Here is a 14,266-nt window from a genome sequence, read left to right on the forward strand (position 1 = left end):
GGGTCAAACCACCTTTGGGATGCTAAAAATGGTGCTGCAAGAAATGGCTTGAACTTCCCATTAGTTGTGTGCTGTGCATAGAAGACCTGACAGGGAATAGGCACAAATGCAGTCCTGTGAGGGATGATACCTAAATCTGTGCTTGCACTATGAGATGAGATGTGCAAACTGTGGTATAGAAGAGGGTGCTGATCCAGAGCTATTTCTGCCCTGGTGTATCAGCAACTGTGTCCTTTTAGTCATGATATTTTTGGAAAGTGTTGAGGAGCTTTAGACTGTTCCAGCTGTATAAATCATATGAGTGAAGGGTTTTCAGGTTGATACTATACAATTCTGAGCATGTGCATGTTTTCTGTTTCACTTTCTGAGTTTTGGGATGAATAAAGTGAAAATATGGTATTAATCTGAATACCAAAATAACTTTTCAGTCATGCTCATTCTGCAAACATCAAAGCTATGAAATGAACTGGTCCATTCTATTATTAGTTGGCTGTCATATGTAGGGGTCATATTTGTGTAAGACAGGTCTTTCCTCCCTTCTAGTTTTTAAAAGAACAAGATAAATTTCACTTTGTTCTTAAATTGACTCACTTTTTGGTCAATATATTGGAAAAAAGAACATTTCACAAACATTTGTAAAGTTTGATAGAGAAGTATATGGTGAGGAACTGAGCAATACTGCTAAATTTAGTTAGGTCAGAGAAACATACAGTACATAAAGGAGTGGATCAATCACTCTGTGAACAGAGCTCTTACAGTTCACTGCTTTATGGCAATTAAATACAAACCAAGTAAAGAAATCAATGTTTTGGGCAGAAAAAATTTATTAGAAGATTATGAGCTAAGCAACAACACTATAAAGCAGAACCTAAAACAAAGTTACTGAAAGTCCACTATAAAACAGCCTGTGTATGATTCTAATCCATAAAAATTGGAGCATGTGACTACATTTTTACAAACCAGAACAATTGCTACCTCTAATGGAGTTGAGACATGGTTATCTGAAAAGAAAAATATAATACTGGTAGAAAAAGAGTCTGCAGTTAAAAAAAAAAGGCAAGTTAGTTTTTATCAAAACCCAGGAGCTATTTAATTGCCATAATTATTAATACACAAATTAAAAGAAAATAGTAGGTAGCTTTGAAATTGCATGCATTTTTATTTAGATCAAACTCAATATTGTGCAGGCCACTTCTTTTTCATGCTGGGAAATGAGAATATTTTGTCAAGTGGCAGCCATTTACTCTTAATTAAATCTTGCCAGCAGAAGCCCAGCTGCTCAAGAACTACAGAGAACAGTGATTCCCTGAAAAATATAGTCTGTATTTGAAAGAAAGATATTAATTAATTCTTGTTTCTCCGTACATCTTTTCTGATTTTAGACCTTCATCTAGAAACTTACTTGTGCATGTACTGAAATTTACTTGTGCATATACTGAAATCCCATGCTTGCCTAGGAAAATATTACAATGTGTATGTCAACTTTTCTTAGGAAATAGAGGCACTGCATTTAGTTCATTGGATGAACCACTGATTTCTCCAGCAGAAAGGAGGTACAACAGCCAATGCAAGGAGAAATGCTGAAGTCGATTTTCCTTTCGTGTGACTTAAATATGTGCTTAAAATTAAACACATGCTGAACTAACCTTTCTGCATAGGGATGCTTTCCTGTCTCTGAATGCTCATTACAAACATATTTCTGGCAGATGTTTATGTTTCTGATGCAATTGAGTGCCTTGGCTTTGAAGGAGTAACTTCTTCAAAGTACAGCAAAATGGCAAAGGAGTATTTTTAAACACCAACCTTTCCAGCAGTAGAGTAGCCTATGCTCTTGAAAGGCACATATTTGATGAGAAAAATGTGTCCCACCTTCATGGTTACTAAAGTATAATTCACCTCAAAGACTATGGGTAAGATTGTTTACTTAGGTAACAGTGTATTCAATGGTGCAAGCATGAAATGATCAAACCAATTCTTTTACAGGGCAACTTCATTCAATGGATGTGGACATTCATATAAATTATATTACAGTCAGTTTCTGTACAGGTTTCATAATACTGCCACCATATTGTCCTGCAAAGCTGAAGTCAGTTATTTATGAATTATTGAGATGATGGCGTTGCAGTATATGATATCATTTCAGATTAACCCTTCTTACATGAGATTTCAAAGCATTGACTGTATTTATAGTTATCCTGGGGCGCTGAGACTTTATCTAATCCCTTTTTCAAGTTTACTTCAAGATGATGTTAGTTAGAGGGTTCCACAGGCAAGCAATTAGTTAGAGGGTTTCTGGGCTGTAATGCTGAGCAGTAAAACTCATTTTCCTTTCCAGTAAGATCTGTTATTTTGGTTGAAGTGCCTAGCAGGTGTTACTTTTAAAATAACTTGGGCTTTAATGAGAAGATTCTTGTTTTCCTCTACTTCCTACCTCAGGTGGAAGAAATGTCAGTGGGAGCTTAGGAAATGAAGAGTCATCTTTCCTCCCAGACAGAGTTTGTCATCTGAGCATGGAGGGCTGTGGCTGACCTCTTTACTTGAAGCTCCTTTTGTGGCCTGTTTGCTTTGTGCTTTGTGTGCGCAGACACAGCACATCTTGCTTGTAAAAAGCCATCTCAGCTGCCTGGTGCCCAAAAGTGAGTTAACCCAATGGTAAAATATACTGCAAAAAATACTGTGAGGCCAAAACCCAAAGATTTGTTGGCCTGGCAAGGAGTTACTGAATGAGCGGGAAATATCCTCATGTTAACAGTAATGCATTTAACAATTAATGCAGGTTCTCCACCTGAATGGGGAAAAATATATAATGGATAAATGACGCAGGCATAGCCAAGTCATTGAGGTATTTCTGAGGAAAACTGATGCATGATTTTGTCTCTCTTCCTGATTTCAGTTCCGCCACATCAATATCCTTGTCTTAATATTCTCTTCCTTTGTCTTTCTATCCTTTACCCCAAAGCTAGAAATGCTGGGCTAACATGTTGACCTTGTGATCAATAGTACTGAGTACCCCTGGTGTAGTGAAGGGCTTCACTCATCTTCATCAGCTTTCCTTGGTGTTAGTCTGGGTCACTTTTGTTGTTGTTTTGAATCCCTTCAGCAGAGGGGGAAAACATTTCCACTTCTCTGTCTACCATCTCCCCTTTTTCTGTTGGACACAGAACCTTGTTGGGTGAGTTTAGCTGGTTAGCTGGCTCTGCTTTGGAAGTAGTTCCCAGAGTGGACAACAAAGGGTACAACTATGGCAGGTGACAACCAGACATTTCTAGCTTTGGGGTAAAGGACAGAAGCCTGAGGGAAGGCCACTGCCTGTGATACCAGAGGTAAGATGTGTTCCTGGAAGTGGGTCACAGTTACCATAGAATCATGGACTCGTAGGATGTTAAGGCATAGGAATGGACCTTGAGATCATCTAGTCCCAACTCCCCCTGCTATGAGCAGGAGCACCTCCCAGCCTCAAGATATCTGGCCTGGCTGTTAACACTGCCAGGGTCAGGGCACTCACAACCTCCCTGGGAAATTTTTCCAGCATCTCACCACACTCTCAGTAAATTTCAATTTTTACCCATTTACCCATGTTCTATCACTGCAGCTCCCAATGAACAGTCCCTCTCTGGCTCTCCCTGTAGGCCACTGTCAGATACTGGATGGTTGCTATGAGGTCTCCATGCAATTTTGTCTTCTCCAGGCTGAACAGCCAAAATTTTCTCAGACTGTCTTTCTAGAGGAGGTCTTTCATTCCTCTTATCAGCTTCATGGCTTCCTCTGGTCTCACTCTGACAGTTCCTTGTCCTTCCTTTGCTGGGCACTCCAGGCCTGCGTGCAGCACTCCAGCTGGGGTCTCATCAGAGAGGTGTAGAGGAGCAGAATCCTCTTCTTCACCCTCCTGGCTGCGGTGCTTTGGGTGCAGCCCACAACACAAGTGGCTTTCTGGGCTGTGAGTACACACTGCTGGTTAATGTCGAATGAACCATCACCCCAAATCTTTCACCACAGGGCTGCTCTCAATCACTCCTCTGCCCAAGCTGTTGGTGTGTCTGGGATTGCCATGACCCAGCTGTAGGACCTCGCACTTTGCTTTGTTGCCCCCCATGAGGTTTGCACTGGCCCAGCTCTCAAGCCTGTCCAGATCCCTCTGGATGCCACCCCTTCCCTCCAGCGTGTCGACTGCCCCGCACGGCCTGGTGCTGCCAGTGACCTCGCTGAGGGTGCCCTTGATCCCACCGTCCATGGCCCTGACAAAGATGTTGAGCAGTGTTGGCCCCAGCAGTGACCCTGAGGACACCACTCCTCACTGGTCTCCACATGGACCATGAGCCCTTGACCACAACTCTTTGTGGCTGCCCATCCAGCCAGTTCTTTATCCACCCAGTGGTCCATCCCTCCAATCCATGTCTCTCCAATTTAGAGATAAGGATGTCATGTGGGACAGTGTCAAACACTTTGCATAAGTCCAGGAGGGGATGTCAGTAGCTCTGCCCTGTCCACCTATGCTGTCATCCCAGACAGAAGGTCACCAGATCTGTCAGGCACCAAATGTGCCATTAGTTGGCTGTTATCCACCATGTGGGCTATTATCAACCCCCCTTTTGTTTCCATGTGCGTTAGTAGACTTTCCAAGAGAATCTGCTTCAGGATCTTCCCTGAAGTGAAGGTGAGACTGGCTGGTCTCTGTAGTTCCCTGGGTCTTCCACTTGCCCGTTTTTAAAAACTGCTGTTACAGTTCCCTTTTTCCAGCCATCATGGACTTCCTCTGGCTGTCATGATTCAGAGGAGCTTGAACCCCAGAGTAAGGAAAAAATTTTCTGTTCCTTCAGACCTCCAGAGGATACGGGTGGTCCTCCCTAGGCAAGGATGTATTAATTACCTAGCTAATGACCATGGAGCATCCTGGATGTACATGCACGTGGTGTCCTCTGAAGTGGCTGGTGTGGAGACAGTAGCCCTTGTTCCCCTGTGGTAGGCCAGATCTTGGACTTCATGTATCCCTCCTCATTGCTTCAGCAGCAGCTTAGCAATGTCACAAATGCTGTTTTGTGAGTTAGTTATGTTTCAGCTCTCAGTGGGCTACTTTTGGTTTTTCATGGAATGAGAGATAACACAGTTAAATCTAGAGTATCATTATTTCTGAGGGAGCGGCTCTATTACTGTCAACAAATGCTAATCCTGTTATCACACAGGAGATAGCAGCTCCAGGATTCAGCACCACTGCTTGCCAGCAGCTCTTTCTCATTTCAGAGGTCATCAGAAACATCTGTAATTGTGATTGATTTCATATTCTGTTGTCACAGAAGTCCTGGACTTCCATGTCAAAGGTTCTGTGATTGTGCATATAGTGATTAAAAAGTTAATAGATAAGTTACAGTCTTCTGGTTAAGCCCTAGCTGTGAGGCTGTGGGTTGATGTTGCCCACCACATGCAAGTTCTGTGACCTCAGGAGAGCCACTTACTACCTCTGTTTCCATTTTCCAGCTGAGAGTATTACTTTTATTTTACCTCACTGGGTTGCTGGGCATATTCATTAAGCAGATGGTATTACGGCAATGCAAACATTTTTGCAGGATCCTTATGAATATGAATCTCATCACAGCTGTTTTTTCTTCATCTCTTCTCTGTGGTGGGCTGACTCTAAAATAAAGTGTACTTGTTGTCCTTTAAAAGTAGTTCACCCTGTCTGCTTTTTGTCTGGCACTGAATTAAAAGGCTGAGCAAGATGCAAATCTCAGCAGGATTTGTTTTCCAAAAAGTTACATTCCAACCAAACAAATATGCACTGTAATTTTAAGAAGAGTATGTTTATATTCCAGCTTAGGTGATAGCAAGGGGGATGGCTTTGAATAAACCAAACAAGCTAAAAAAAAACCAACAAAGCCGAAACCTCTTAAATTTAATGAGTCATTGCAGATAATGCCTCTTGGTACTTCTGACAGGACTGCAATGACCAGAGGTTTGGGGCAGATCTGCCAAGGCTTTCCTCTACAATGAACTTCTTCAGGAAAATGGCAGGACTTAACTGAAAATTTAATGTTAGAAAGTTTTGTCTTTTAGATAGAGAAAACTCAAAGAGATTAGGTCATAAAGAACAGGAGAGGGGAAAAAAAAGTCAAAATGATGGAAAAATGTCCAAATGATGGAAAGATTTGTATGCAGTCACGTTCCCTTCCTGTGCTGGTTCTGCCAGCCATCTCTGCTACCATGGGTCCAGTGGTTTTGCTGGTAGGAATTTGAGTCTTTCCCTCCATCACTTGGGGTCTAACTTGTGTTTTCATCCCTTGCTTATACCCAGCACTTATGTATTTCTTCTCCCATCTCTGCTCTGCAGGGCACCATGAGCTGGCGGAGACATCACTTCATTCTCCCTTACAGCTCTCACATGTCCATCTGTGGAGAGTGACAGCTCATGAGCTCCTGGGAATGAGCAAAATAAGCTCATCCTCTGTGCAGTACTCTGACTGCCACCATACCTCAATGTTTTCCATGTTCTTTAGCTCTGTTCATGTTCAGTCTTTTCCCAAAGGCACTGGACTGTCCTCCAGGACTTCCTTGAATAAAGTAGTTTGGTTTATTTGTTGGCCCTTTCTGGTTTTGTTTTTTAAATTCCTGCATGCTGTGATTTCAATAGCGATAGAGCATAAATAAGTCTTGCCAGATCTTCAGCTAAACTAAGCAGACAGAGCTCTAGTGACATTGGTGGGCATGGATAAGTCACCACATCTGAACACAAGTACCAGAGACTCCATCCTGCTGACACAGAAGACAATGGCAAACCTCCCGCTGACTTCATATGAAGCAGGATCTGACATTCAGGGAAATATCTGGAGAGGTTTGCTTATGGGAACTCCAGACAACTTACAATAACATACATTTCATTCTTTCCTGTGTGTGTCCAAATGTGAGGTCACTTGTTCAATTACACCCTTATTCTTATTCTGTTGGGTAATGAGGGGAAAACAAAAGAGCATTTGCATTTGCTTATAGCACTGTATTTTCCCCCAAAGCTAACACAATGGCACTAGGCAGTTTTGCTCTCATAAAATGTACCCAGCCAACAAGAAAAAAACCAAAACCCCATAACTGAATAGTTGTAAATGTATTGAAAGGATTCATAATGGGTTCCAAGGGGCTTTATGGAATGGTTTGAAGAAAGCTTAATTCTTTAAAATTGTTTTTGAGGTGAACATGCATTTAATTATATTTCAATAGAGTTTAAAGGCCTCCTGTTATTAGCATTGTTCAGTGAAAAGCTCCTCTGTTTTTTCAAATGTACTCCTTAATTCAAATCTTTTCCTGCAATTTCATATTGGGAGATAAATTGTTTCTATATGCTGATTATTATTTCTGTGAATCTCAGGCAGGTAAAAGAATGAGTTATTGGAATAATTTTATTTTGCTGACCTATTGGCTAAAAAGCCTTAAATCACAGTGATTGCAAAGTGGTGCAATTAGGCTGAGTAAAGACTACAGATTGTCCGTCCAGGTGCTCTGGAAATGGCACAACAAGTCTGATTGAAGCAGGATGTCATAACAAATTTGTGTGGTGTGGTAGCTGAAGCCTGCTGGAATGATATAGTGAAGAGGGATGCAGCAAAGAGAGCCATTGTGAGCTGTGAAGGAATAGGACACTGTGTTTCCTTATTTCTCTATTTACCAGAATGACCAAATCCAGGCTTGGTTTAGCTCTCACTGTCCTCTGCTTCCAGTGCTGCACTGTCTTGGATCCATGCCACAATCTGTCCTGACACGGAACATTTGCTATGTTGCATAGCATAACATTTAAAAATTGGCCCTTGGCTTATTAAATTTAAAAGAGCAATATAATATGGGGAGAAAAAAGAATGGAACAGCACCTCTAAATATCCAGTGAATTTGTTACTTCCCACCTAAGAGCAGGCTTGCTTAACTGTAAGCTAAATACCTCGTCTTACACACTTACCAAAGCTACCATCATATTTAGTGGAAACAAAAGTTGCATACCTATAATCTCGCTGTATGAATATAAAAGGTTGAATTCTAATTTACTACCTAGGCTCCCTCCAGGCCAGGAGCCAGCTGGGTTGTCTCAGTTATGCCATAAGAAGGTTGCTGAAGCAAACCCCTAGGCTAAATGTATGAATGTCAATATACTTGTCTGGCTTTTGTAAGGAGGATTAGCATGTCCAGTTGAGAAACATTACCTGGTGTTCAGTCTTTGGCAGCAGTCAGTCCAGCATTTGCTTGACTCCCCTTTTGGTACATACCTATAAAGAAAATTGGTTGTTGTACAATCCTGCTGCAGGATTCTGCGAAGAGAGATAGTTGTCCAAAGGTGATATCCTGACCTCAAGTATGTTGCAGCTTTGGCTCAGCCCACTTTAGGAGAGACTTTGACCTTGGAGATTTTCCAATCCAATTGCCAAAGCAATTAGAGAATGGAATATTTTGCAAATGTTTGGTGCCAATTTGAGGTTTTTTTTGTAAGAACAGCAACTAGCACTATTTCTTTTAATTAATGGCTACTGTGCTTGTTGTATCTTTACTGCTAATTTAACTAGCTCCTTTAGAGTACTTTGTACTTGGAGAATGTGTATATAATTTATTATTTCCCCTGCCCAGAGGCAATCACAGTGTATATCAGATAATGTGCAACACAATGAGGACAAAGTGAACAATGAAAAGTTAAAAATTATGCAGCTAACCTTTGTGACTGTTGCATCAGTCATAAGGTTTTTGTCAGTTTATATGGTTTGTTGTATTACCTAAGAAATGGAAATGAGTTGACAAGGCAAGTTGAAACAAGCAGACCCTGACATGTGAAACAAAAACGCTTTTTAATGTAACTTTAATCTTTGAGCTATCATTCATTTGTGGCTAGTTTGCTGCAAGTTTTAAGATACCTAGGTCTCACATCCACCTAATTTATCCAGCTTCAGTTGCATCTTAAGGCCAGAATTTGGTACGGGAAAATAATTCACCTTTATTTCTTGACTGCACTGGTATATTTTATTTCTGATAATTTTTTCCTATCTAAACTAATTCAACCATAAACAAGACTGACATATCTTAACTAGGTCTTGGAAAACCAAAGACAAATCTGAGGCTCACATCAGACTGTCTTTTCCCCAGGCTGCTAAAGACCTTCCTTTGCATCTTACAGATATATATTATGTTCCTCTGATGTGTCAATATCCTATTAGGGAAGTTTGGTACTGGACAGTTAGCATGTTAGTACCATAAGTAGAGGGTATCAAGAAGAGAAGAGACTGATGGTTATGTCTGAAACACCACTTTCTGGATAGCCATGGAGTCAACCAAAGATTGTTGGCACTTACACGCCATAAGAAGGAATAAGATGGGACTGTAGAAAGAGCCATGCAGCCATAGGGCAGCACTTGTCTGGGGCAAACATCTTTGCTCTTGTCCCTGCAGATAAGTGCAAAACAGTACAGCACAAGCACAGAGATTCCTTCCTTCCTTCCTTCCTTCCTTCCTTCCTTCCTTCCTTCCTTCCTTCCTTCCTTCCTTCCTTCCTTCCTTCCTTCCTTCCTTCCTTCCTTCCTTCCTTCCTTCCTTCCTTCCTTCCTTCCTTCCTTCCTTCCTTCCTTCCTTCCTTCCTTCCTTCCTTCCTTCCTTCCTTCCTTCCTTCCTTCCTTCCTTCCTTCCTTCCTTCCTTCCTTCCTTCCTTCCTTCCTTCCTTCCTTCCTTCCTTCCTTCCTTCCTTCCTTCCTTCCTTCCTTCCTTCCTTCCTTCCTTCCTTCCTTCCTTCCTTCCTTCCTTCCTTCCCTCTTACAGACTGGATATACTTGTCTCCTCTCCCCTGAAGCATGTTTTCTCTCTCACTGCTGTAAAGAAATAAATATTTGCAATCTGTTTTACATTTTTGATTCCTGTTACCTCGTATGTGTGTGCAAAAACTGTCATTTCAGTGTGGATCTGTTGTGGTGGTTTAGCATGCTTATTTTGCATGTCAAAGGCCATTTCCAGGAGATGGTAAGGAGTGCTTAGTGGTCAAGGAGATCTTTAGAGCTAAACTCTGTTAGTTTAGCTGTAAAGGACACTTTATATGCTTGATTCTAATGATGAAATCTAATTATGAAATCTCATTACAATATATTGTAGTGTTTGCACAAAAAGTAAAACTGTTTGGTTTAAAAAGAGAAGAATGAAGAAATGGTCCTCATACTTCTAGTATGTTTTGACCTGGCCCTGCATTCACTGCTCTGCTCTTCAGTCCCAGGCTGTCATCGCCAGTGCTATGATATTTCCCATGCTGTGAGGCTGCACCATACTGGGGAAGCATGGCCCCACACCTGCCAGCCCCACCTCCTTCTCCCAGCTGAGCCCCAACACGGCTTGCTGCACTTAGGGCAGGAGCAGCCCAGGATTGTTCCTTGGTGTCTCAGTTTTATGGCCTTCAGGCTGTAATTTGGCATTGTTTTACAGGTCTCTGACTCTTTTAAGTTTTCAGGTGTACTGTTTGATCATGGGTTTCAGGACCCAGTGTGTTTGCACAAGTGCTTGTATATGGAGCCACAGGAAGATTTCCTCTGGATAGCACAGATCACATGGGAGGGGCAGCAGGTGCAGCTGGCCTGCTGCATCTCAAAAGCAACAGGTAACTTCAGCTGCAGCACTGTGGCAGATTTCCTTTCTAAAGGATAAGTTATAACCTCAAAACAACATAGAACCTTTTAATAGTTAAATATTTACCCACTACTGCATAAAAGCTTTATAAGGTGGTACTATCTTACTGTTGCACTCCAGCAAAGCACAGTGTTGCAATGGGAATAAAAGGCTCTGCAGCCCCAGGAAGCCTCCTGCCCAAGGCTGTAATTCAGCAGCACTGCAAGTGCAATGCAGTGGCCACTAGGGATAACTGGAGCTGGGGGCTCCCAAAGGACTCACTCACAGTGGAATCACACCATTAGCCTCACCCATCCTAGCCCCAGTGGGTGAGCATTGAAACAAAGCCAGACAAGTGGCTTAAAGTCAAGTCCTGCATTTTTTTTCCCCCTTGAAATCTACATCTGGCTGAATTGGCAGTGGAGTTGTATTGCCATGTTTCATGTTAGCTTCAGGTTTATTTTATACTGATAAACACAGTTAAGTAAGAGAATACCTCAGAAGTGACGGAGATTCTGGGAATATCAGGTCAGAATCCACACAAAGCTAGTAAAATAGATAGATGTAGACTGAACATTATGTTTTATAGGTAGCAGGGTACTAATTAAAATGTATACAAGAATAGTTTTAGTGTTGTAATAGTGAAACACCCTCACAAACTTAGCAGGTTTCCAAGTATATATTATGGTTAATAGGATTTACGTGTTTTCATATACCTTTCCTATAAATGGCAGGTATTTCCTTCAGGTGCTCTTTTCATGTATTTATTTAGGCTTCAACAACAGTGATTTTGTTATAAAATACTCTAAAACCTGGACTGATTTTGTTGGTGGTGGTGCTGGTGTTTTTCCTTTTTTGTTGTTGTGGTTGGTTTTTCTTTTTTGTTCCTATAAGGAAATTACAGCCCAATAGAACTAAACATTGTCAAGAACCAAGGATTCTGTTGTTTGGATAGATGTAAGGACTGAAGTTTACTGCAATCTGAGGTTGTCAGATATGTGCTTTTGGTTTTGGACTTCAGGATAATGCAGTGAAAGCTACAAAGTCTAAATCTTTCTTTATATATTCATAGGCTCAAGGTATCAAATCTTCATATAATTGCATTTTAGGCAAGATACTGAACACATAAGAAGGAAAAATTTTAATCAAAACCTGCTGCCATGTAGAGGGAAACAATTAGGCTTTAATTTTATATATCTTCCTTTTCAATTAAATCTTAAGAAAAGACTGGTGATTTTTGGTTTCAGATGTTCTTCAGTAGTAACTTGAGATATTTTCAAAGAAATTCTCATTTTTAAGAGGGTATTGGAAAATTGCCTTCTGAAAGTAAATGTTTTCTGTAGTGGTGAACACAGTTAATCTCTAGTTCCCCTTTAAAATATCTGGCAATAAAGAGAAAAATAATCTTTGGCTTGGTTCTGTTTCTCTTATATTATTCATGGGCCAGATCCTCTTTCTTCTAGCTTCTGTGTCAAAATGTCTATGGACTTTTTGGCACCAAACTCAGGCCTTAATTTTGCAAGTTATCTGCAAGCGATCAGCATAATATATAAAAATACAGTGATTATTTAATGTGTTTATTTTTTTTATCCCTGGCTAAATATGCAATAATTTTGTTCTTTTCCATTTTTCCTTCCCCAGCTGGTGTTCTGGAAGTCTAGCTAAGCAGCTTGTAATAATTTTCTTTTATCAGTAATTTATTCCATTGCTTTCCTCTCTCCTGACCCCGATGGGTTGCTTACTTCATACTTTCATTTAGAAATATTGCTTTCTGCACAGTAAGACCAACTTACACTGATCTATATTTCTGTAGAGACCATATCAGCATGGATTCAAGAATCCAAGTATATTATAATAAAAGTTCAGGCTTATCTTTTCCACTTCAGCTGCTGACCAAAGACTTGTGAATGTTCTTCTGACCTTTGAAGACACCAGTTCAAATTCTTCTTCCAGGATAAAGGGGTTACCTCAATATCTGTACTTCATGGTAGTGCTATTATTCTGGTAAAAGTTTAGTCCATCTTCCTGGTGAGCATATTTTAACTCTATGTGGTGTTTCAAGGCAGGCAGAAATGCTTGGAATTCATTATCTCAGCAAACAAAAGTGGCAAACAGGAGTCTAAGTTACATTTACAAAACATCTGTCTATGGCCCTTTTTTTTCCTCTATGCAGCCTTTATTCTTGGCATTCTCCCAGGATCTGAGTGTGATAGTGAGCAATCACACTCTCTTGCTGTGATGTGAGAGTAAGTGATTTGCATCACTTGGAATCTGGGAGATGTGGTGGATCGGGGTTTTAAAAAGGAAAAAACTAACTGAACATCAGATGTGCAGTGAGCACACTTTGTCCTCACTGTACCAAGAGAGAGATGCTGGAGCAGGCAGGACTACAGCATGGTTAAAGGGTTCTGTTGGGGAAGAGCCTGGGGTAATAGAGGGAGTCAGGAGGAGCAGGGTGTCTCATGGGGCTGTGGGGCTTGTGTGCTCCTCCAACCATCTCAGCCCCTGAGAGCCCATGGGAGCTTGGTGCTTGTTTAGGAGATGAGCGAGGTTTGGTGTCTGGGAAAGATGTAGTTCTCCTTCAGCCATCAGAAAGGAGAAGTATGGAAATTACTAGATGCCAGTGTCTCACAGCATGGATTTAGGGAGTCATTAGCTTTTGCTCTGATTTTCTGGTTATTTTCCAAAGGCACCTGTGAGACCCAGGTGACAGTTCAAGCACAGGAAAATACTGAGATCCAGTTCAAGCACAGGAAAATATTGAGACCCGGGTGACACTTCAAGCACAGGAAAATATTTGGCACTAGCTGTTCCCTCTGAACATGTTTTATATACTCCCTTTACACATGCTTGCTTTGTTTTCATGAGGTTTTTTTTCAGCAAAGGCAATAACCAGCAGACATGCTTGAGCTGCGGCTCTACATCCAGGCTTGGCTGTTTGACCATGTTATCACTGTTACCACTGTTCCCCTAAACTAAAGATTAAGGCTATTAGTAAGGTATCAACATTTAACTACTGCATCTAGCAGTTCCAGTCCCTGCCTGCTAGCTAGGGATCTTGTTCAGGCCTTATTCCTCTGTTATTTGTCCTATACCCCATGCAAATGGGCACACCATAAGCTTTTTAATGCCCATCTATTCCTGTTTCAGGAAGGAGAAGAAAATCCTAGTCTGAGACATGAATTTACATGTCTGTTCCACTACAGGTCTATCTCTGTTCATATTACTGCTGGAACATTTTGCCTGACTTAACCTGCACTTTTGTCAGACACAACAACTTTTGAACTTCCTTTTCCTCTGGAGACAGCATAAGGAATCTCTAGCTTGCTTTATTTTTTTTTTTTTATTGTTGCTTTTAGCTTTGCCTGTCTTAAAAGACCTCATTCCCTTTTCTAAACATTTCAGGAAGAAACATAACAAACTTCTTCTTTACAGATAGGAAGTTAAGCACAGGCAAAGCAGAGCAATGGAAAGGTACAAATTCCATAAATCCTGTAAATATCTATCACTAAAAAAAAATCTTATTAGCTAATACTGAGAGTCCTACATATCCTTTTTTCTTCCAGTAGAAGCTGAAAAAACTCCTATTTGTTTGGACTCCGTTTCTGCAGGAGGCCTCCACAAACTCTGGCAAACTTGGCCTAAGTTCTACCTCGTGTTATCCAGT

At 41.0% G+C, this 14,266-nt stretch overlaps 1 long non-coding RNA gene across 1 annotated transcript; it reads right to left on the minus strand.

Annotated features, from left to right (window-relative positions):
- Positions 1-806: 806 nt before the first annotated feature.
- On the minus strand, positions 807-8,444 carry LOC140681889 (uncharacterized). The gene is made up of 2 exons (XR_012053100.1): positions 8,175-8,444; positions 807-3,935 (listed from the first exon to the last, which is right to left on the minus strand). It is a non-coding gene; the product is annotated as an uncharacterized lncRNA (long non-coding RNA).
- Positions 8,445-14,266: the final 5,822 nt, after the last annotated feature.

This window comes from Taeniopygia guttata, chromosome Z (genome assembly GCF_048771995.1).
Source record: "Taeniopygia guttata chromosome Z, bTaeGut7.mat, whole genome shotgun sequence".
NCBI lineage: Eukaryota > Metazoa > Chordata > Aves > Passeriformes > Estrildidae > Taeniopygia > Taeniopygia guttata.